The 25,082-nt window shown below is 39.5% G+C and overlaps 1 protein-coding gene and 1 long non-coding RNA gene across 2 annotated transcripts in view; both read right to left on the bottom strand.

Moving 5' to 3' along the window:
• syn2b (synapsin IIb) overlaps nt 1-25,082 on the bottom strand; it is a 99,117-nt gene that overhangs the window by 36,789 nt on the left and 37,246 nt on the right. The gene's annotated exons all lie outside the window — the stretch shown is intronic.
• Nucleotides 14,340-15,526, bottom strand: LOC146709783 (uncharacterized). The gene is made up of 2 exons (XR_014920486.1): nt 14,850-15,526; nt 14,340-14,769 (listed from the first exon to the last, which is right to left on the bottom strand). It is a non-coding gene; the product is annotated as an uncharacterized LOC146709783 (long non-coding RNA).

The following is a 25,082-nucleotide window of genomic DNA, read 5'->3' as shown; positions in this document are numbered from 1 at the left end:
TAGAATAGAAGTCTGGAATCTGAACATTGTCCAAACTGGTAGTGAGAATGTCCATATCAATGTTCTTGATGTTGCGGAACGAGATGAGACGGGTTGGCTTGGTAGAAGAGCAGCAGAGAGTGCGGTTAAATGAAAGGAGGAAGTGGTCAGTTATGGGGATTTCAGTAGCAGAAAGATTTGAGGGAGTAAGACCAGAACAGCAGACCAAGTCCAGGGTGTGTCCTTTAGAGTGAGTGGGATTCAGAGCCTTCGAGACAGGAGGAAAAGTCTCTGGTGAGCGCAAGGTCATTGTTGTCCATGTGAATGTTGAAATCTCCCACCAAGATCACATTTGGGGAGAGAGATGAAAGATGGGTTAGTAGATTAGCAAAGTCACTGAGGAAGACAGGGTTAGGTTTGGGGCTATACAGTAGCTATGATGGTGGGAATGGGTCCAGTCAGCTCACATGCAAGGACCTCTAGAGAACTAAAGGTATCAACATTAACTGGCAGGACTTTCAAGTGCTGGCGAAAAAAGATCGCGAGACCACCCCCACGACCTGAGCAGCGGGGTTTAGAAAAGTAAACAAACCCCAGAGGAGTAGATTCATTTAGCTGAGAAAAGTCATCAGGTTGTTGCCAGGTTTCAGTTAAGCAGAAATAGTCAAACTTACAGTCAGATAGGAGGTCTTGGATGAGAGGTCCCTTACTTGTCAATGAACGAATGTTTAGAAGACCGAAGTTGAGTGGAGTATTTTCTTTTTTGCTAATCGCGGTGGGTGCCCTGGGCAGGTGGGCTAGAGATCGATGGTTGACAGCCCGATCAGGGTTCCTGCGAGGGTGGCGAGCAGCAGACCAGAATAATTTAGTTCCATTGGAGTTATTGAAAATCCTGAGGGACCCGCGATGGATGTATCTCCGGCGAGGCTGGAAAGTGATGCCCGGGTGGTAGCGGAGCTCCGCCAGCGACAGGAGCGATAGCTGCCCGCGAAGGCACAGGAACTCAGCGGCACCCCACTTTTCAGTTATTTATTTGTAAAAATGTTTGGAATCATGCATGATTTTCGTTCCACTTCTCACATGTACACCACTTTGTGTTGGTCTTTCACGTGGAATTCCAATAAAATTGATTCATGTTTGTGGCTGTAATGCGACAAAATGTGGAAAAGTTCAAGGGGGCCGAATACTTTTGCAAGCCACTGTATGCACCCTCAGGCAAAGACTGTTATACTGAAAGCTTTCTCTCTGTTACATCCATTCAAGCCTCTGTTTCCTTCAGCATAATGAGCACTCTCAGGGGGCAGATAGTGTGACTAGTTCTTTTAGGCTAAAGGATGCCATACATCCCAAGGCTGCCAAAAACAAATCATCTCTGACAGGTTATTCCTAAGTTTTCATGTATTTATTACATAGCATCCACTAATGTCTTAAAAAATAAACATATAGTTGAGCAGAGTTTAATAGTGTTGCCCAGAGACACACACCCACTGCTGCTTTGTTATTCTAGAGAAAACCAAAAAGTGTGTTCAATCCATCAGCAGTGACGGACTACACGGCATTAAAGTGCACTGCAGCAGAGATCAACATTATGAGGAAATATGTACAGAGCAATTCCCCAAAAGTCTATTAGCTTGTGTTAAAGCAACAATTCAATGTAAATGAAATTTTACATTGAACTCCAACATCAAACTGTGTAAACAACATTTGTTGTTACAGTTTTTCTCAAATGTTAAAACACAAAAGCCAATCCTGTAACCCAAATGACCAGTAGTCTAAACACATTTACTAAATGTAGCCACCATATTCCAGTACCATAAACACATGTCACATGAAGACACAATTCACAAAACACAACCCTCTGTACTCATAAATCTAAACACATTTTTCCTTGCTAAAACACATGTTGCAAAACAACTCTGCTCTTATCCTCAAATGAAAGCCCATGTGATGCAAAATGCTTGCCACAGTCACCAATCTTTGAACACAGGGAACACACCTGGCGTCATTCACTACACACAATGACTCAAAATTGAAGACACTTGTTGCTAATGCTGTACCCACATGTAAAAGCAAGTTCAGAGTGCACAGTATGCTGAAGGTTCCAAACAAACACAATGGATGAAGGCAGAGTCAGGGGAAGAGGAATTTGATGCAGAGGAGGGAGATAAGATAAGATAAGATAAGATAACCTTTATTAGTCCCACACGTGGGAAATTTGTTTTGAGAAGAGCTGGCCCTGGAAGAAGAGGAGCAGGCCAATGAGGAAGAGGAGTTCAAATGAGAGGAGGAAGAGGAGCGACCAACGAGGAAGAGGAGAAGGCCAACATGGGAGAGGAGAAGGTCCAGGAGGGAGAGCAAGACAACCTCGCACCATCATTACGGACGAGATGCGAGCAACAGCTCAGCGACATGATGCTGCACAGTGATTGTGGTGTGTGTGTGGTGTGAATAACGTAAATAAAAAAACTTCACACCCTGTTCATGTTTTCAAGATTACTGTTGTGTGCAATAGATTCTGTTTTTGCATTGAGTTGTGTTACAGTAGTGTACGTACATGCAGGATTTTCTATAGATTTATACTACTCATATGAAACTCACAAATCTAAATGCCTAATCCTCTGCAGAGATCTACGACGATCCGTTACTGTATAGTTTCTAAAATATGCATTGGCAGTTATGAAACAAAGAACCTTCTCACAAATTGAGCATTGTGTTTTCAATTGTTTTGCTGTAGTGTGTAATGCTGTGTATAGTGTTTATAGTTTTGACAGCTTCGAGCTGCTCTCTTGGTGTGGGAGTTTGAGTTTTGCAGTGGGAAGGTGTGGTTGTGTTTATGTAGCTTTAGAGAAGGGTGTTGTGTTTGGACATTGGGGGACCTGGTGGTAACGTTTGTGAAATGTGTTTTAGCATTTGAGAAAAACTGTAATATCGATCTCTCTCTCTCTCTCTAAATATATATATATATATATATATATATATATATATATATATATATATATATATATATATATATATGAGCCTAACAGACAAAAATAGAAGACCAAATTACAAAAAAATGGGTTGTTTTGTAAAATGTAAATAAAAACAGAATGCATTGATTTGCAGATTTGCAGATCTCATAAACCCATATTTTAGTCACAATGTATTAAATGTTTATGGAAAAACATGAGCTCATTTTCAATTTTATGGCAGCAACATGTCTCATGGGGGAAGCAAAAGGCTTTAAAGGTAAGTGGCACTGAAAAGAAACAGTTGGAGGAACATTTAGGAACTAATTAGGTTAATTGGTAGCAGGTCAGTGACATGATTGGATATAAAAAGAGTTGTGGCAAGGCAAACGCAGGCTGTATGTGTGTCATGCTGGGGTCTGTAAACACATGCAAGCGTTACAAAGAACTTCTTAGAATGGCAGTTTCTCAGTAGTAAAGATGGGCTGTCACGTTTGGAGAATGAAGATGTTCGGACCCAGATGCAAGGACGAAAGAAAACAGCATTCCAATAACATACAGCTGTTTATTTAGGCTGATTAAATTCCAGGAGAAACAAAAACTGTATAAGGCACACAGATTAAACAGTACAACATGACAAAGAACAGAAGCAAAGTGAGGGTCTGAAGACACAAGAACCAATTGGAAAATTGGAAACATAAGGTAACCAGACACAGCTAAAACTGATCAAGAATGACAAGACAAAGGATGTAAACCCAGGAACAAGCCACAGAAGAAAACAGCTACCAAAATACAACAGGGGAATATCGAACAGCGAGATGGAGACTTAAAAAGACACGGGGGAAGAAAAACGAGGCAGCATATAATTGAAACCCAAGAAATGAGTTTACAGCTCAGAAACTAGATTGCAAAATGTGGCTCAAACTAAGGTGAGATTCAGATACTGAAGCTTTTTACTGCTACATAAAAAGCTCAAAGCACCATAAATGCAAGAATCCAAATGTGACTAGAAATAAAGCAAAACTAACAACGAAAGCCATCAACATTATCGTCATCATTAGACGCTTATGATCTCAGGCAGCACTGCGTTAAAAACCTTCATGGTTCCATCATGGAAATCATAGCATGGGTTCATGAACACTTGCAGAAATTTGTGAACACAGTTCACTGTGTCATCCATAAATGCGGAGATTGAGGCAAAAGGAAACTATTCTTTGGTCATACAAAATGAAATGTGAAATTATGTTTGGAAACATATATGCTGCCTGCTCCAGTCTAAAGAACAGAGAGACCATGCTGCTTGTTATCAGTACTCAGTTCAAAAGCCTACATCTGTTCCAGCATGCATCAGAGCCTATAGAATTAGCAGCTTGCACATCTGGAAAGGCACCATCATGCCTTTTTCAGGGAAGACCTTTTATATTATAGCACGAAAATGCTAAACTGTTTACTACATCTATCACAACAGCAGGGCTTCGCAGAAGACTCCAGGTGGCCTCACCAATTGAAAACATTTGAAGAATACAATGTCCCAAAATTGCTGAGCAGCTAAAATCCTACGTCGGGCAGAAATGGGACAACATTCCTCTCCCAAAGGTCCAGCAGCTGGTTTCCTCAGTTCCCAGACATTTACTGCTGTTAAAAATTGAATGGATGCGACACATTTGGCACATTTTGTTAGTTTAAACATTTGATATGTTTTCTATATCACAGATAAAATATGAATTTATGAGATCTGCAAATCATTGCATTCTGTTCTTATTTACATTTTACACAGCATCTCCAAATTTGGGGAATTGTCTTTGTAAAAGTAAATGTAAGCTTCAACTCATGAACATCGGCCAAATGCACCTGAAGTAAGTTTCTAATGGATTGAGTTGATAAGAGTTAGGGATAAAAGAAATGTCTGCATGGTTACATAATAGTCAAATGGCTTCAATTTAGTAAAAAGAGAAGCGATACACAGTAGCAATTACTAATGGTTCTGTGTTAAGTGGATGTGTTACTGAAATTGTGAATTTCTGGAACAGATGCAGATATTGCTATGATGTTTTTAACTGTAGAAATTACTCTGTGGGAACCTCATATTCAGCTCAGCACACCATTTGTCACATTTGTCTGTAAAGTTTAGCAATGCAGTCCATTATAAAATGTTACTATCTCAAATGACATAGATGGTTTAGATGCATATTTTGTGAACTACAGCAACAGCAGGCCAAATTATCGAGGACTTCTTACTGGTCTAAATGTAACGGTTGAGCTCATTTTTCTACGATCATTTAATATGATTCCACTTTTGCTATTGATTGGTGGAGTCCATGAGTCTGCGGCAGCCTGTGGAAATTAAGCCTTTCAAATCAATGCATAGTAATGGCAGAGAGACAGCAATAAGGAGAGGAAAAGATGACAAAGACAGATGAGAGCAAAAGGCAAAGAAATGAGTGCCAGCAGTATTGCAGATGGGGATACAACGAGTAGATTTAAAATAAAGATAACATGTAATAGCTCTAGCATCACGCTCTGCATAATTCTGCTAAAAAGTCAGATAGTAGTAGATTTTTCAGTTCTTAAAGTTTTTACTCTGCCCCTTGGCTCCTAGGCACAGAAGAGAGAAACTTCACATCAAAAGCCACACACTTCACGTCTGGCTGCTAAACGGTCATGAAATAGACAGGACCATTTCAACAAATATCTACCCTGAAAGATGTATACATGGCCTAAAGTCCTGTATTATATAATGAAATTTACTTGGCAAGTATACTGTCAATAATCGTGGTATAATGACTGTATCTGCTGCCTATTATATCCTATTACACATACATATATAAACATTATGATAGAAAGTGTTCCTTGGCACTCTATTTCTCCACTCTTTTCTCTCCTATTTTAGCTGTTGTTTACCTTTCAGAGGCATTTTTCCACCTCTCACTCAGTAGTTTTGATAATTGATTCAGTGTGTAGGTGCATCCAAAAGATGCAAGAAAACAAAAGAGTTGTGCACAAGTGATCATGCAAGGTACTTTGTGTTAATTGTGGAAATGTTATATTGCTGACATATTTGCCTACCAGTAGAGAAGACAGAGAAAAATGTAAGTTGTCAAGTTATGCAAACACTTTGAAAAGAACAAAGCTGTGATTTTAATAAATGAAAGCTGATCTACTGTAGTTTCATATGATCAAGAATGCTTTAATTTTTACAACATGACTGCTGTCCCTTCTTTTGTTGTGGCAATCTGAGCCAGTATTCGCCTTTGCCTCTACTGGATCTACACTTGAGATTGTGGAAATCAAGATTCTGGCTGCTGGGGTAGAAGGGCATTATAAGTGTCTGCTCAAGTGTAGTGAGAGACAGCTGGTGCAAACAGACAATGTAGGTGCATGAAAATGAAACACAGGGATCGGTGAACTTTGCAGGCTGTACATCAAGAATTCATTTCCAGTCTCTATGCAAACTTTCGGAAGTTATTGTGTCATATGGTGGAAAGATGAATAAATAGCATCATCTGAAATCACTGGCTAAGGTGTTTATGTTGGACTACCAAGGAAAGGTGTGAGAAAACAGAAATCCTTAACAGGATATAAGTGGAGTATGTATTTATACACTCTTGTTCAAAAAGGGATACCTGCTATTTTGTCATGTTAAACTGTAGATTTCATACAGTGGTGTTTACGACTCCTATTACAGAGCAATGCAAACTGGCTCTAACCACAATATAATGAAACCCTGGTGTATAACTGAGCATGAGGACAGTTCCTCTGAGCCAAAAAGACTGTCTTCAAAAAGACACCGCACAGGTCCTCACAGGCAGCTTCATTAAACACCAGTGAACGATAGACTGTGCTCACTATTGATGGGGAGCATTAATTATTGTTGGATGAAATAAAATCCTCAAAGGTACACTATATTTCACGTTAAAAAAAAAAACAGTCTGCTTTCCTTTAAATGCACTAAAATTCAAAACAATATATGACAAACATTGAATGAATACAGACATACAGTTTAGTGAAAAATACTTAATGGAACTCTATGAAGTACTGGGAAAACTGGGAAAAAGTACACGTCTACTTCTTCCATATGAATTAAGAGAGTAAATCACCTGATCATCAGCAAGTGTGACCACACCTATAAAAGCAGAAGTTGTGGTTGTTTGCTGGTCTGGAGCACTCAGGCGTGTGTGTTAACACAGAAAGAAGAGAAAAGAGAAAGCCTTCTCTAAAAACCTAACATGGCAACATGGCTTCGGCCTTCAAAGTTTTGGAACAATTTTCTTTCGACAGATGAGACCAAAGTGGAGATGTGTGCCCATGATACACTGCACCGTGTTTGGTGTAAACCAAACACAGCACAGTAGTGGAGGGATGATGATTTGGGATTGTTTCACAGCCACAGAACCTGAGCATCTTGCAGACATTGAGTCGACAATGACCTCCTCTGTGTATTCTAGAGTTAAATGTAAGGATGTGACAGATAAAGCTTAGTAGAAACTGAGTGATGATACAGGACAAAGATCTTAAGCACAGCAACAATTCTACAAAAAAATAAGTGAAAAAGAAAAGGAGCAAAATTTTGTGATGGCCTAATCATAGTCCAGACCTTAACCTGACTTAAATGCAGTCCCAAGACTTTAAGAGAGCTGTGCATAAACGAATATCCACAAACTCCAGTGAACTGAAGCAACATTGTAAAGTGTGATATTAGAGTCTGATCAAGTCATACAAAAAAGAATTACTTCAAGTTGTTGCTGCTAAAAGTGGCTCTGCAGGGTACAGAATCATGAAATGAACTTGGTTATACAAAAGAGTTCTTAGAGACCTGTGAAAACCTTTTTTTTTACATTACTGTATATGATATTAGGATTTATTTTTCATTTTTTACAAGTATACTTGTCTATTTGATCTTTAATTTTTCTTTGACACTGCTCACACTGATTTATTATAATCCATCAATTTAGTTTCCAAGCTTTGTCTGACCATGTTGTGACAAGCAGCTTTCTGATGACTCATGCTAGTTGAGAAGGCCACAGTAAATCACTAAGAAACTCACAGACACTGACAGATCAAGGCATGAATAGGCAAACATAATTTACTCTCCTGCCTTTCTCTCACTAAGCAGGGTATCAGTCTTTTTTACTGACACTCCGTGCTCTTGCTCAATGTTAAAATTGGTCAGGAGAGCCAGACTTTTGATAGGCTGTGCTGATGGAACAGACACAGCATAGAAACCTTTGAATCAGTGGTACTGACTTGTACATTCTTGCCTTGAGGTGTAGATGTCGCTTGAATTATTTAGCCGCAGACAAGGGGGGCTGTAACTCCTCCTGCTATCATCCTCCTTCAGTGAGCCCTACAGGAAAACAGGTATCCCAGAGACTGAAGCTCATTTGTGTGTCTAGAAACCACTGCATGTTGTGGAAAGCAGGTCATATGATAAATTATGGCTCCTCTGATTTCAATTAAATACAGAATATTGAAAGTATTAGAATTTACAGGAAAATGGTTTAAATATGTTTGCTGTTCAGGTTTTAATTTAAAATGGAGAAATAAATTTTAGATACATTTTTCTTTTGAAGTTTTTTGGGACGGCAGTGAAATAACTGTCAGTGAGTGATAACTGTTTCGCTGCTGATGGAAGCAACAACATGACGAATGTAGAGGCACACGTGAGCTTTCTGTTTGTTCCAACTCTGTGCATTAGAAATAGCTACCATTAACAGCAAATATACAACCAAAGCCAGAGTAATCAAATAGCTTCTTAGGAGTGGATTGCCTGGGCTAGCTGACCCTTAATCTGATTGCGTAGCAGCCCACTTCAAGACCAGGCTGAAGGAGACTCCACGACACTGCATGGAGAGGGCCGATGTGACGTTGATTTCTGTACATAAATTTGATAAAATATATAAGTTTGACTTGACTTGTCCAATTACTTCTGAAGTCCCAAACATTGTATAAACTAAAAATACACTTTATTCAGTTCTAATGCAAACCAACACAAAATAAATCTTATATTTCTTTTTAAAATTGTATGCACTTAAGCACAGAACATGAAAAAATACATATAACCAAATATTTATGGTCCGCTCCACGCTTGTACATTTCCTTCAGCAGTGTGATAAATGGGGCTGGAGATGTGTTTATGTCCATGCAGCAGAAGAGGACTTATCTGTGTGGTTTTGCCTGCGTGGTTGCATTACATTACTGTGACAAACACAGACCTGTGGGGCAGACTGCCCTCTCGTGTAGATGCCGAAGCATGCTTCTAAGTTTGCATGTATGACAGCACCCAAATACAGCACAGTGTGTGTCCTGATGAAAAAGGACTCATCTAGGGAGCATTTTGAAACTAACAGCCTTAGATGATTGTTTTCTTGAGGTTTCGCTTAACCCCACATGCAGATGATTTGTCGTTGGGCTGTGTGTGCCGAGTGTGGCTTTGGTTTTGTGTCTAAGTGTGTGATTATTATGGTTGGTATCCTTGTAAAGAAGGAGGGAGTGACAGCAATTTGTTTTATGTCATTCCTTTAATTTGACGAGTTTGTTTTTATTTTGTTTTGCAGCTTTCTTTGTTTTTCTCTCATAACTTCTCTTGTTTCTTGCCAACCCTCTACCAGCTTACAGTTATTCATCGGGTCTCCTGTGAGGTTTTCTTCACTCAAGTTTTGTAAAGAACAAATCTGCCATTGTTTATATTGTCAACAACTGTATTTCTTCGGGACTATTTTCAGCTACAGATTAACACATATTCAGTGTTTATTTCTTTCATATCAAGTGTTATGAAAGAAATATCAAGTATTTTGTCTAGTGTGAAATTATATCGTCAGTTATATCGTTATCACAAATTTTCAAATGTATATCATGATAAATATTTTTGGTCATATCGCCCAGCTCTAGCAGGCAGTAACCAAAGCAGAGCTACTAACAGCAGACAGGAACAGAGACACAGAGAGGGAAACAGAGGATGCACTTAGAGGGCGTAAGGGCAAAGATGAGGGAAAAAACTACAAAACCAAACACAACATTAAAACCAAAACAATAACAAAACCCCCAAAACATTACAGCCATAGTGTGACCAATACAGCCAGTCGGGTCTGTTTCCGCTCACATTGAATGCTTTGTACTTCACTAATTAGTGGGATGACAAAGCCAGACAATTATCACAAATATGTGGCAAGACTGCTTCTCCGGGTAGAAGCACACTAACCTCCTCATTACTGCAAATTGGTGGCTGAGTCAGAAAAGCCTCTATGGCTGTGGTAAAACTCTGACTGTTTGAGACTGTTGTATTTATGTTTTCCAATGGACACCAGAGTAAAACTAAACAAAAATAAAAACATATTTAACTTAATAAGTTGTTAGTAAAGCAAAGTTGAATAGGGCAACAGCTAATTGTAGATGAATATATTTCCAGCAATACCAAAGTCAAAAACTCCCAGTTACACACCCGAAGAGTGGCACACATTGCTCTAATTGCCCTGATTTATTCTAGAATGCTTTCTAAAGTCTCTCTCTATACTGCACTGTTCCAAAAAATAGTAATGTCAAATGATTTTACTGTGTATTTTACAGATGTGTACTGTTTTTCTAGAATATCATTACATTTACATAAGTAGACTGTGATCTGACACGTCAAATGTAAAATAACGTAACGTCACTGTAAATGTAATAAAACACAATTTACTTGTTTGTTAAATATATTTTGTTGTACATATGCATATTTAGATCGTAAAAATACATCCAGAAATGTCTCCCATCATGCCTTGGGACATGTGCTGCTGTTTAGATGTTCTTGTTTTATTGTTTATGGTTACGTTACTTTTAACTGTTATCTTGAATGTTGTGTTTACGCCGTGGTGCAGCGTCACTGACAGTTGTTGTTTTGTAGAGAGAGTGCTGTACCATGAGTGACTTCTGTTGTGCTGTTGTTGAACCTTGAGGCACATTGTAGCATCACAAGTGTTTTATTAAGGAGCTCCCCCTACCAGCTTGGGGTTAAATAACAAGCTCAATCTTTCTCTGTGCGCTTCTTTGTTAAGATTTCTCTGCATGCCACAATGTAAAACATTGCACGGACACGCTGTGCTAATTATATATTTTTGAAAAAGAAATGTAGAGGTAGGAGTTGCAATAAATATAAATAACATGACGCAAAGCATCGGCCAATGAATGTGAACTAACAACAAGGTCGCGGGTATGGCTGCGATCGTAGGAAAAACCCTAATATGAAGGTATTTTACTGTGCATTTTACAGTAATGTTCTGTTCTTCTAGAATATCATTAAAGTTACGTAAATAGACTTTGACTTCACATTTTAAATGTAAATTAACGTTAAATCACTGTAATGTAATACAACATAATTGTCATGATTATTAAATGTATCTGTCTGTAGCTACATATGCATATTTATATTGTTAAAATACATTCACAAATGTATCATGATTTCACAAATATCTGTCCGTTATTTGAAAGATTGAACTGTTGAATTCAAATGTAATGCTATGGAAAAGTATATAACATGATCCCTATAAGTATTGTTATCGTTGTTTGTTAGGCCGTTCGTGGCTCAAGAGTTGGCAGTTCGCCTTGTGATCAGAAGATTGCCGGTTCGCGCCCCGGCTCTGACACTCTCCGTTGTTGTGTCCGTGGTCAAGACTCTTCACCTACCGCCTACTAGTGATGGCCAAAGGGGCTGATGGTGCAATATGGCAGCCTCGCCTCTGTCCCAGGGCATGCAATCAATTATTACTTAAACCAACTGTTAACTGTATATTTCTGTACATTTACGTATTATGATTCATATTTCCACATTCAGTGACCTTGTTTATAGGTAATTTCATTGTTTGATCGCGTAAAAATGTTCCTAATTTAATGTCTAAAAGCACTTGGAAAAGGCAGAATCCCATGTCAAATTAGCGCAACAAACTCTATTTTCATTACTGAAAATAACCGTATTTTTATGGGACAGTTATTTTCTGTTATTTTACGGTCGTATTTTTGGCGCCCCAGCTGCCGGAATATTACCGTTTTTTTAAGATGTTTTTTATTCCTATTTATAGATGGTTTCATTGTTTAATCACATTAACATGTTCCTGATTTAATGTTTAGCGGCACTTGAAAAAGGCGAGATCCCATGTCAAATTAGCGCAACTAATTGTATTTTCATTACTGGAAATAACCATATTTTTATGGGACAGTTATTTTCTGTTCTTTCACGGTCGTATTTTGGCGCCCCAGCTGCCGGAATATTACCGTTGTTTTAGGATGTTTTTTTTAACAGTGTGTGTCTTGGCAGGAAAAGGAGCTGAAATGGTCAAACAGTAGCTAAGACAGCAGGCAATTAATTCCGCATTTAAGTGATCTGTCTGTGCATGGATTATCTGCACACACTCCTTGAAATGGGTTGTGGGTTGCCAGGTTGTTCTGACAGATGGGTTGAAATTGTATTCAGTGCATGGACTGTGTGTGTGTGTGGACTGTCTTTTAATAGACAACTTGAAAACTTGGGTACCATTATGATGGTACTAATGCATCCAGATTATTCAAAATGAAGTTTGTACCACATGCTAACATTAGCATCATAATAAATGTGATAAAAGATGCACTCAACTTTCTGGGGTGGTTTATCTGCAAATGTTTTCTGTCATGCAATTAATCCTCTTGGTTGGGCTTTCTATATATTATCATTTCTGTTTAATTTTTTAAATCCCACTGTTGCATATAGCCAAAATGTGTTCACCCATTAAGGAGCACTTCATCAGTGAGTGCTGTTATTTTTGTTTTTGTTTTTTAGTATGTGTGTAACATCCTGAAATAGTTCTAGCATTGGATTACCAGGATTTTAGCAAATATGTTAATTTCAGCGAGAGCCAATGCCAACACAACAGAATAAAACAGTCCTGACTTAAATAAAACGCCATCAACTTAGTAACTTAGTCAACAGAAAGCTTACAAACCGACACCTCAACCCCTCATCAACCAAGAACAGGGCCCTATTTCAGGAAGCCGGTTTAGAAAACTCAGAGTGAAAAACGATACTCAGGGTTGAGTAACCCCGAACTGTCCAACTCGGAATATTCGGTTTCAGAAAGGCTGATAACAATTAGTTCAATCAACGCGGAGTTGCTTTAACCCCAAGTGAAGCGCGCGCACGAGGATACATAAAGCCCTGATAAGCGGAGCACAGATTAAGCGAGTCACCATGGAGACGGAGGGAAAGAAGGCGCGGTCAATGTATTTCACAGCGCTTGAGGCCGAAATTCTGATGGCAGCATATGCCGATAACATGCAAATTTTGCAGAAAAAAAGGTAACACAGCCTCAGCTGCAAAAGAAAGGGAGCATGCATGGCAAAACATAGCCGACAGAGTCAATGCGTGAGTGTTAATATAAACATTGATCTAGGGATTTCCACCCATTTAACACGTTATTTTATCATATGTTATTTTATTTGTTATTTTATACATTTTATTTTGTGATGTGATGTGAGCGCAGGTGCAACCCAACAGGCCCCAAACGTTCCTGGCAGCAAGTAAAAATGAAATATAAAAATATAGTCCAAACAGGTAAGGTGTAATTGTATTATGAGCCATAGTGCTTGGTCTGTTTGTCCGATGTAAATCAATTGCAGTTAGAGGCTACATTAATTTTCTTTCTGTAAGCACTTATTGAAATTATCTGAGCACATTACAAGTACATATTTGCTTACTCTGTATGCTCAAATGTGGCCCGTTATAGCCAACAGAAAAAAAGCGGAGGCCCGAAAAACAGGTGGGGGTCCTCCACCACCACCACTCACAGAGGCTGAGCAGTTGGCCCTCAGCCAAAACAGTGGGCGCCCTGTGGCCGAAGGCATCTCTGCGGGGACATCCTCTGAGTCAATAACCCCGCAAGACACAAGTGCCTACATAAGGGGTAAATTCAAAATAATACATGATGTGCATACATCCTTTCTTCACAGTCACCTTTGCAGTGCTACTCATTCATTTGATAAACTCTTCACCATAATGAATTTGTTTGTAGTGAAGTTATTTTCCTACTGATTTTGCCTTCCCTCAGTCTTGGTTGTCTTTGAGAGCATAATGACAATGAAGTGTAAGCTGAGTGCTATATGTTTGTTAATTGCCATTTGGTCCCTTGTAAGTTATAAGTGACCTGTATAAACCTCATATTCTATCAGTTGATGGTGATGGTGTACTGCATCTGGTGCAGCCTCCTGTTGAGCCAGACCAACATGCAGTTGTGAGTAATACTCCACAGATTATGAGTTTACAGTAGAACAGCAATGTTGTTTATTTCTTTACTACAGGAAAATAATGAAGAAACATTGACAGCTGTTACAGAGGAGGAAGCAACAGAGACACTTTATGAGGTTTACATCTTTTAATACTTTGTGTACAGGAAACACAGGCGACCAATAAAGCCAGTTGAACAAAAAATCTGTTTATTCTTCTTTCAACATGTTGAGGTGATGGGTCAAAAGAAATGATTGTGACATATGGTGTCTCTGACTGCGCTTCCATCTTGTATGTCCGTGGGAGGGTCAGGATGTTCATGGTTTGGATCACTGCTGATGTTTGGTTCAGAAGGACAGTGTTCTCCTCTAATTGTGGCAATGTTGTGAAGAATCACACATGCCACAATAATGTCACATGCCCTTTCTGGGGTGACCCTGAGTCTTTGCAGGCACTGGAACCGGGCCTTAAGCATTCCGATAGTCATTTCAACTCTGGCTCTTGTCCTGCAATTAGCCAGATTATATCGCTGCTGTGGGCCCGGGTCAGGGTAAGGGGTAAGCAAATAGGGTAAACATGGATACCCCCTATCACCAAGCAAGTAGCCAGTGAACTCTCCTAAGACAGAAGGGTACACTTCAGTTCAAATGTCCCTGAAGCAATTGGTCTTTATATATTTTAAAGTATTCTCAACTCACCATGTCCAAATTTTGTGCTCAGTGTACATTCACGGAATATTTGTGAGTCATGGACAGAGCCTGGCCGCTTGGCTTCCACATTTGTGATAATGTTGGCAGCATCACATATGATCTTCACAGTGCAGAGAACACAAATTAGCATCCATTACTATAATGAAATAATTTGTTAGTTTGAAATGCTACAGGGAACTATGTACCTGTACATTAATGCTGTGGAAAGACTTCCTGTTCACATAGTCTCCTTCATTTACTGAAGGAGCAATGATTGGAATGTGAGTGCCATCTGTACAGCCAATCACGCCTGGGAACCGTGAAAATAAATGTAAAATTTAAGTAGTAGTCCAAGTATCACCACATCATAAATTAAGTTTTGTTCATCCTGATACCTGCAATTTTGTGGCATCCCTCTTTGATGAATCTTGTGGGTCTATGACCGGGGAACACCACAAACGAGTGCAGGAGACGTTTCAGTGCAACTGTAACATTCCTGACTGCCCGACAGACGGTAGCCTTGGAAACGTGCTCAGCGTCACCAATATTGTACAGAAAGCTCCCGTTTGCAAAGAAACGGAGTGCGGTACAAAGAATATGTAATGGACTGAGCGCATGTCCGCGATGTGTCACATGCGCAATATATGGCCTGAGGATGTTATCCAAATAACTTATTGATTGTGCTGAGAAACGGTAACGTTCACACAGAAAATCATCAGGAAATGATAAAATGTCCATACGCGCTCTGATCACTCTCTCCCAGCGGAGAGCTCTGCGGAGTATTTGGGCTTCAAGATCTACTGGCTCTTCAAGGAAGGGACACGCCATGTCCGACACTTCCTACTGTCAGGTTTCCGACAAAGAGGCGGAGACAGTCAGGGTTAGTTGTAGTAAACCTGCTAGGGGGCAGGTTAGCTTCACGGAGTGTGTCGTCATAGTGACTCACTCAGGCTTCAGCTGAACTCGCTTTGTGAAACCGAAAAACCAGAGTTTTCGTTAACTCAGGGTATACTTAGTCAGACTTTGCACTAAACCGGCTTCCTGAAACAGGGCCCAGGACAAAACAGTGAATAACACAGAAAATTACAGCTCTCCCCTAAAAACATCCCCTGGCCACTGTAATAGAGAGAAACAAAGGCTAATTCTATCAGATCTTAGACGCCATAAAGAAACCTAAGAAAACAAGAAAGCAGCCACCGCCGCCAACAACAACAACAACATCAACCCTGAAGTGTATAGCTTTGGTCAACTTATATAGGCCCTGGAGATTATCCATTGGCTTCAGGTCTCAGACTTTAGCCAATGACATGAAAAGCAGGATGATCAGGAGCCAGTATTAGGGAAGTAGGAAAGTAGGGTAGAATCTAAAGGTTTAGGACCAGGAAGCAACATAGTAAACATTAACCTCCTGTATACTCTTTGTGTTCTTTTAAGTGAATGTAACAACTTGCTAAACATCAGCACATTGTTCTGTGGTCACGAAGAGTCTAATTACCAATTTAAGAGGAGCCTTTGTGAGTCTGCAGTGCTATTTTGAGCTAAATGCTAAGATTAGCATGTGAACCTTGTCACAAGGACAATGCCTTGATATTTAGCAGGTACAGATGCACTCACTGACTACTCCATTAGATACACCAGTGTAATCAGCAAATCACATGGCAGCAACTCCATTATGTCATGGTGACATTCTCCAGACAACTTGCTGAAGTTCAAACAGAGCATCAGAATGGGGGAAAAAGTGATCTAAGAGACTCCAAACATTGTATGTTTATTGTTAACAGATGGGCTGATCCCAGTATTTCAGAACAGAACATTACAGTAACTACCAATGACACTTAATACAACCGATGTATGCAGAAGAGCATTTCTAAATGCAAAAACCCCTGAAACCTTGAAGCAGATGGGCTAGAGCAGCAGAAGACCATACTGGTTGCCACTCTTGTCAGCTAAGAACAAGAAACTGAGGCTAGGATTGGACAGTAGAAAATTGGAAAAATGCCACCTGATATTATGAGTATCAGTCTCTACTGCAACAATCAGATGGCAGGGTCAGGATTTGGTGTGTACAACTCAAGTTGATGTAACATGGAGATGTTTTCTTCACACATTTTGGCCCCTTTTACCGTTGTTTTAACACCGCAATCTGAGTATAATTCCTGACAACAGTGTAGCTATCTTCTGATGAATGCTTCCAGCAGGATAATGGACCATGTCAAGGTTCAAATAATCTCAAACTGGTTTCTTGAACATGACATTGAATTCACTGTACTCAAACGACCTCCACACTCCACCATCTTTGGGATGTGTTGGAACAGGAAACTCCAATCATAGATGTACAGCCGACAGATCTGCAGCAACTGTGTGATTCTCTCATCACACCATGGACCAAAATCTCTGAGAAACTTTTCCAGCACCTTGTTGAATCTGTGCCATGGAGCATTAAGGCAGTTCTGAAAGAAAAAAGGATGTCCAACCCGGTACAAGCACAAAGTAACAAAGTGTGATGTTAGTGCATCTATGTTATCTTCAGCATTTTAGTTTCTTCTGTAAGTTTGATAAATCAGTGAATAAACAAATCATTTTGACTCTAGCAGGTGGAGTTTTAGAACAACGAACACACACAGCAGGTTAAATGCAGGTGCCACAACCTTTAGCACTTCATCACCTCTGTGGGGAGGGTTTTCAAATTCATGTGAAAAATTTAACATTTACTTCCCTGGGTGTTGACATTTCTGCCTTTCAGGGCTCAATTTCTGCCTAACACTTACACTGGCTGAGATCTGTTTCTTCTTAATTTGACATTTCTGTTTAATTTCTGCTCCAGCTAGTCAGATTTCTCCATTTAATTGTAAGATTACTTCCTGTTACAGCTTGCTGTGACTGTGTTCTGGGTATGTGCTGGGATGAGAACACAGGGGAAAAAATGATTTGACAAGCGTGTTCATTTAGGCTAAGAGCTCAAGAGGAAGCTAAAAATTCACGGTTTATACTTAAATTGAACTTAAAATCTGCCTGTCTTCCATTTTTCCCCTTTTCTCCTCCATGTGCCCGGCCAGGATATACACCATCCACACCTTACTTAAGATTATGAGAATGTTTTCTCAGTTTCAAAGATTGGGTTTTCCACTCCTGTTCAATGCTTTATTTACTGAGTGAAGGCTTAAATTTAGGGATTAGGCAGACACCCACTGATTCATTTCACAGCGTGGTGAAGCTCAGGTGAGTATTCTTCCCGGTTTAATGTTGGGTTGAGACAGAGTGCCTGTCTGATCACATAAATCATCAGAGATGATGCAGCGGCAGCTCGGCACAAATGACACTTTTTATGCCCTTCATCCAGATCTCTGTTTCTGACCTGCTGTGCCGACACACCTGTGAGCACACATGATGTGAAAGGCGCACACATATGCTCAGATACAAATAGAGAAAAAAGTCATGAGGGCTATTTCAAGGCTGGCTGACGTTTTAATATCAGGTTCATATCTGCTGTAGGCTCTTTGTGGTGAATTTCCTTGTTACTTAAGTAAGAACGGGTTTCAGTCTTGGCACAGGATTCATATTTAATGTTGTTTCTGAAGGTTATGATATGGACAAGTTGACTCTCCCTTCAGACACTGTAGGAGGAGCATTGGCTATGTCTTCATATGTGTAGAGACAAAGAGTTCGCAGTGTTTGCGGCACCATTCAAGAGAAAATGTATTTCTGTTCAGTTGCTAAATTGCTAAATTATCTTTGACTGCATTTAGTTTTTATAATCACCTCTTGCTGTGGTAATTCTTACTGGTCATCAAAAATGTATGTGACTACTAATGTAAACTAAAGACTTCTTACTCCTGCAAATTCAAACTGAAAGCATCAGATGATAAAATACAACAGGTTTTTATTGCTAAGCAGCCATGAGAAATGCAAGGTACCAACAGGGACTGTTGTAAGCTGAGCTGAACTCAGTTTTGCTTAGTTGTATCTCTTTGTAAGTTTCTCATGTGGCCCTGTGGGAAAATGAACTGCCTAACCCTGCTGGAGCATCAAAAATAAGACATTTGCAACATATTTTGACTGGAGCAAGAAGGTCGGGCCCTACAGGCACCATGAAATAAAGCACAGGTCATTTTCATCTCTTTTTACCTAGATTTTGGGGAAAGACAGGTTTTGTATTAAAATAGAGGAACCTCATTGTCATTACTGCTCTGATAAGCAAGTGGTCAAGTTTATAGGATAGTGGAATGGAAACCATAGGCTGTTTTCAGCCTTTGATGATGACTAGGCCATCACTTATCACCTCAGCAAATTCATATCACTTAACTGGATGCCTCAACTGCAGCATTAAGCATTAAATAGCAGGTGTCTGTGCACTCATAGAGCTTAGTAACCAATCTCGTTAGCATTAGCCGATAACTTAGCACTTTATATTCCAGCTGCTATGTCTATTTTTTTTTAAATATTATAAGAATGTAGTATATATGATGAGCTCCTCTTTCCTCTGGGAGGACAATCTCATAGATTTGCAAAATGGACATCTGAGAAATGACTATGTTCAACTGTTCTATCAATCTAACTACAGAATAATGACAGAAAATTGTCATGGTAGATTATACAACAACCGCCAAGTGGGGTGAAGCACCCACACCCCCTTACTCTCACATATATATCGACACTTATAATTTAATACAGCATACACCTACAAAAAGCTCCCCACACACTGTGTCACTGCCACAATGTTCCTGTTTGAAAAGCCATCGTCACTTCACTTATTGTTCTGTTTTGTCGAGGGCTATGGTGAGCAGCTTCATGTGTGTGTACATGTGGTTTTTTTTTGTTGTTTTTTTTCACCACCCACATTGTCGTGACAATGCTTGGAGCATGGAGTTTAAATTTAGAGAGAGACAGAGAGACACACACACACAGAGAAAGAGGACATTGCCAATTCACCTGCTGGCACTGAACAGGAAGAGTGACAAACAAAAAGTTCCAGGTTATCAAAGCCAGCACACTGGACATTTAGTAAATGATGCAGCAAATACTACGTCACCTGTTAGAGGGGAAATATGGCAATAATGTGTGCCAGAAAAAATGTTGTGTTCAACCAGTTAAAGATGTGTCATCAAGGCTATACTTCATGCAGATCTGCTCATTATTTCAAAGTGTTGACTTGTGTTGATTAGCGTTATTAGCGTTATGCTCAATCTCACTCCTCACAGCAACTTTGCACAACATGACAAATCCACCTGCCTGCCCAGCAAAAAAAGAAAAACAAGAAAAAAGACAGACATAACAGAATTAGTCTTGTTAAGTAGCTTAACTAGCTCATTAAAGTAGTTAAGCATTTGGCAGCTAAATCGATACTTCCTTCTGGAGCTGGTGGACAGGTAAACAGGGATAAAAGATGATTATTCTACTCATATTCATTGCATTCATCCCCCAAAACAAGACTCCAAATAAAGCCGTTTTGTTTTATGTCTTGCGAGTGTTTGCTAGGAGCCAAACAAACAAAACAATTACAGAAATTTTAATTCTCTCCTTTATGAATGAGTGCGAACTGCTGCTCGGCAGAATTATGGCTGTTCTGGTTGCTATGCTTCTGAAATGTTGAGGAAAAAAGTACTTTTGCGGCACAAATTTTGTAATTTTTGCTAAATGTGAATAGAGTGACATAATGGTGGTGCAATATGGTGCAATCTAAAAATTGGCTGGAGGAAGATGATTACGCTATCAGCAGGGGGAACTGGAGCGGCTATTAGCGATGCCTGATGACATCTCTTTAAACGCAGCATACCCTACCCCCGTGGACTGATTGGGGAGGCGGGGTGGCTTTCTTTCAGAGAAATTTGTTAGAGGCGTAGAGTTTTATAGGACTCATACTTCCAAGGACAAATGATGATCCCCTTTAAAGCATAAAATTCCCTATCATCAGTTTTATCTAGGAACTGTCAAGAAAGATAGCAGGTGCAGTAAATCTTTCAGTAGATGTAGATGAAAACTACAAAATAAAGATATATTTATTGTATAAATCATGGATGGAAAGGTGGGGAAACAGGTAGGGAGGGAATATCATCCAGTTCTGAAGGCGATCCTCTCACAGGGAGTATTTGAAATATTTAACAGTTTGTCTTTGCACAACAGATAAGTTGATTTTTGCATTCTTCACACTCCACCAGACTGACCTTCTGGCTTTTGAGCACATACATAGATGCCAGGTAAAGTGATGGCAGGGCAGAGGTCCTGATGTCATCTAATTCTATGCTACAGAAACGAACCAGTGCGATGTATGGCTTTTCGGGACCTGATCAAGTAAGGAGAGGTTGACTAGTTTGTTTAAGCTTTTCCAATGAAAATATAATGTCACAAAAAAAGAAAATAAGACAAACTGTCTTGACTTAAACTCAACTTTGAATTAGTCAGTATTCACACCTCTGCATGCTAACTAAACCCACTAAAATAGCAGAGTTTGTTTTTATGACAAAAAGTGGTTTAAATGGGTGTTTAAAATCCCATAATCACGTTTCACTTCAAAATGAGTATCAAAACAGCCGCACAGCTTGGTCAACACTGAGCTGACTCATTGCACCTGGAACTTCACACAACTGCATTTGTGTGCAGCTACACAAAAACATTAACCAAATGTAAATGGACACCATTCATTAATTTGCACTGCCAGCTTTGCATCTTATTTCACTTTTTGTTGTCCAGAAGCATTTAAAAACAAGCAATCAAGCAAAAATGGTTTTGCTGCTCAGTCAAACAATATACTGTTAAGTAAAAGATACTAATATACACCAGGACCACTGATACTGGTACTAAAAGAAAATATGGTGATTAAAGCCTGGGTAATTTAATGCACTGCTGCACAAAAGAGGTACCAATCCTACAGGGGTATTGGCAGTTTTCCAGCCCTTTAACTGGCCTGTTCATTTTCTAGTCAATTTCCCCTTTGTGTTTTCTAGGTATAACACTGAAACCTGTAGAAATGTAAACCATTCCCATGTCAGCAGACCCACCAGAGGGGTCTTCAAATTACTGCTTATTGAGACAGTTAAATATAAACAGCTTCAAAGGCTGAATGTCTTGTAAACAAGTTTTCAGGGCAAGCAAGGTTTCCACAAAATGTGAAATCAAAATGAGGTAACTGAAAAATGTTATTAAAAAAGTGTTTGTTGTGCACTGCACAACCCTGAGGTGCTTTGACGATTCCTCTGTAAGCAAAAGGCTCAACATAACGCTTTGTCTCATATTACTGGTCAGTGAATCTTGTCGTCCCACGTGTTTTTATGTTTCTGTAAGTTACTTTGGTGAGTTGAATCTCAAGTTTTTTGCAGCTAAAGAATTTAAATCTTCACATTAAAAAGCAAAACCAGAGAAAAACACAAGTTAGAATATGTCCTTTCAGAACTTTCAACCCCTGAAAGGGCAGCCATTCCTTTAGAACCTTGGTGGGAGTTCTGCTCCCTGCTTCTCCAGGGTAATTTGAATAAAACATTTAGCAGAGACAGGGAAGAAATGACTTTCATACTGTGCCGTTAAAGACTGGTGTGCCATAAAGAAAAGCAACAGCTGCAGTACTCTTGATTCTAGGATTCTGCCTTCTTTAGCGACGTGATATTCATAATAATTTTAGTGCAATGCCCTTATTTAAGCCATACTGGCTTCAGAGTACTTCCAATGGGAGGAACCCGGGTTGCTTCTATACCGCTGAGCACTGGACAGGACTGAAAATACACCCTTGGGTGTTGTGCTTACTTATTTTGCTATCCTAAAAGTTTTCCCCACAATCTAAGTTTGCTGGAGCTCAGATAGCGTCTTTGTTTTAGTTAATGTGCCAGCTGTCTGTAGAAAGCAATTTGCATGGCTAAGCAGTCTGTCCTCTACGTGCCACAGCTAAGTGAACTGCTTGATTACTCCTTGAGGCTACAGATACATTTCAGGATGGCAAGGCAATGAAGGTGAAACGCTGCAGTGAAAAGACTTTGCCTCTACCTGAAACGAGTCTTCCCTGAGTTTGATTTCTATTTTTGTATTTCTAATGCAAACTTTAAAAAACATACTGCAGGCATAAAGTAGATAAACTGATTATGTTGTATATATATACTGCTCTTTGGTCTTTTGTAATTTACTGTTGATATTAATATATTTTTTCTACTGATCCATGACTAAGCCTGCAATGAAGTATACTGCTGGTTCTAGCTTAACTCCTCCATTTTCTTGGGGTTATGATGACTCAGTTGGCAAATAAGCCAAAGGGGTCATTATGACCCTATGACAGAAAAAGTAATATCTCTCCTTTTGTGGCATTTAGATTTTTCTTAATATTATAAAATGTTGTAACTCAAAGACATGTGCAGCAGCTGACTGTAGTAACATTGTGTAGCCCCTTTTTAACTCTCAGGCTGTACAGCAGAGAGTGTAAGTGGAAGCCAAAGATGACAAGAGGCATACGAGAAGGCATTAGCAGTGAAAGGGAAGAGTGAGAAAGAGGATGAAAAGAAACTGAGAAAGGGCCTGTTTCTAGTGGATTAATTAGCTGAACTGGTGAAAGGTGGAAGTAACAAGCATTGGGGTTAATAGAGATTAGGCTGACAGAGGAAGTTACCATTTATCATCACAAGTTAATTGAAATACTACACACTCATGGACACAGATGCAAAGAGGCACGAGCATTATGACGCTGCTTATATTCAGATGGCATTTGTTTCTATTCAGACTTCAAGGACTTCAGGATTCTTCAGTGATAAAACCAAATTTAGGCTAAAACACAACATAGTCTAAGTTAATCAGCCTCTCCAGCTTGTTTGCAGCAAAAACATAGAATGCTTTTATCAAAAATGAAGCTGTTTTTGTGTTTACAATGCCGAAGACAAATGATTTATCCATTTCTGCAGTTTTCCTTATTTTATTCGATCTGGCAGTGCTTCTGGGTGGGAAGACTGAAGGAGTAAACCCTGCCAGTTTATAAGGTGCCTGTTCAGAGTGGTGTGGGAGTGTAATGATCCGACTACAGGACTGAGGGAGGTTGTGGTTGGAGGCTACGAGTCATATACAACTACATAACTTACTACAGCTTTGTGTCATACTATATTTGCTAAGCCACTTTTTAGTGAGTCAATAAAACACAGAGACAGACTACTAGAGCCAAGCAGAAGACAGGAATACCACCCTCATAGTCATATCACTTAAGCAACACATCTAGTTACTGAAGATGCTCTAAAATCTGTAGATCACAAATAGATCAGTGGACATGAAACCATGGTTTTACTTGTGTGGTTGAAGTCACAAATAGCTGCCGTTACAAAAGGAATTGGTTCCCACGTTCTTGTTTATAGATGACTGTCACTGCACACTGGCTCTGTGTAATTCAAATTATATTCAGGTAAAACAGTGTAGACCAGGTTGTTCCGATCCATTGTGCAAAGACACACAAGACTCTCTTAAATGAATTAACAATGTATAGTGATAGACAGGCAGCATGTCTGTTTGTCATCATTTAAACTAAGGCTCAGAGCCATAGACTTCCAAGGGCTATTCTGCTCTGGATACTGTGCAAGCATACAGTCATTTAATGTGGTTTTCCTCTGTCACTGCTCTGCATAATAACTTGTCACACAATGGAAATATCAAGGACCTCTGCTTCTTTTTGCCTCAGTGCAACTCATTAGTTATAAAGTACCCAGGATTGTAGTGTGTGTGTCTGTGAGTGTGTGTCAAAGACATATGTAGAAAAAGTCATTATCATATTGCTTGTGTCTCTCCTTCCTTCTCCTGGATTTTTTTAAAAACAGATTTAAAACAAAGACATTATTTCTATGTCCAGATTCTAGGCTTGAGCTATAATCAGTCAGGTTTGGGACATGGAATCAGACAGAGTGCACGTACACAGCGATAAAAAAGATTTTTATAAATTCTAAACAACCAAAGTGAAGCTGAATTTAAGCTACTGATATACTGACATGATAGGATCACACAGCAGAATCGTTGGCTGTACCTCCATGATGTAAATCTTCCCTTCCGCCGCATCCCAAAGGTGATCTGTTGAATTACGATCTGGTCATTTGAATACAGTGGATTCACTGTCATCTTAAAGTGAAATTACACTTTGTGACATGTGCATTATTCTATTATCCAATCCCAATCATCATAGATGGGCACACTGTAATCATAAAGGGGTGGACATGGTCAGGAACAACACTCAAATACGTGGTGCTGTTTAAATGATTCTCACTTGATCCCCAACCACGTTATACCACCACCACC

The sequence above is a fragment of the Copadichromis virginalis genome, linkage group LG5 (genome assembly GCF_057382275.1).
Source record: "Copadichromis virginalis isolate Kocher_CV1m ecotype Utaka linkage group LG5, C_Virginalis_male_GT1.1, whole genome shotgun sequence".
NCBI lineage: Eukaryota > Metazoa > Chordata > Actinopteri > Cichliformes > Cichlidae > Copadichromis > Copadichromis virginalis.
The sequence above is the reverse complement of the archived record's forward strand: the minus strand, read 5'-3'. Positions and strand labels throughout refer to the sequence as shown.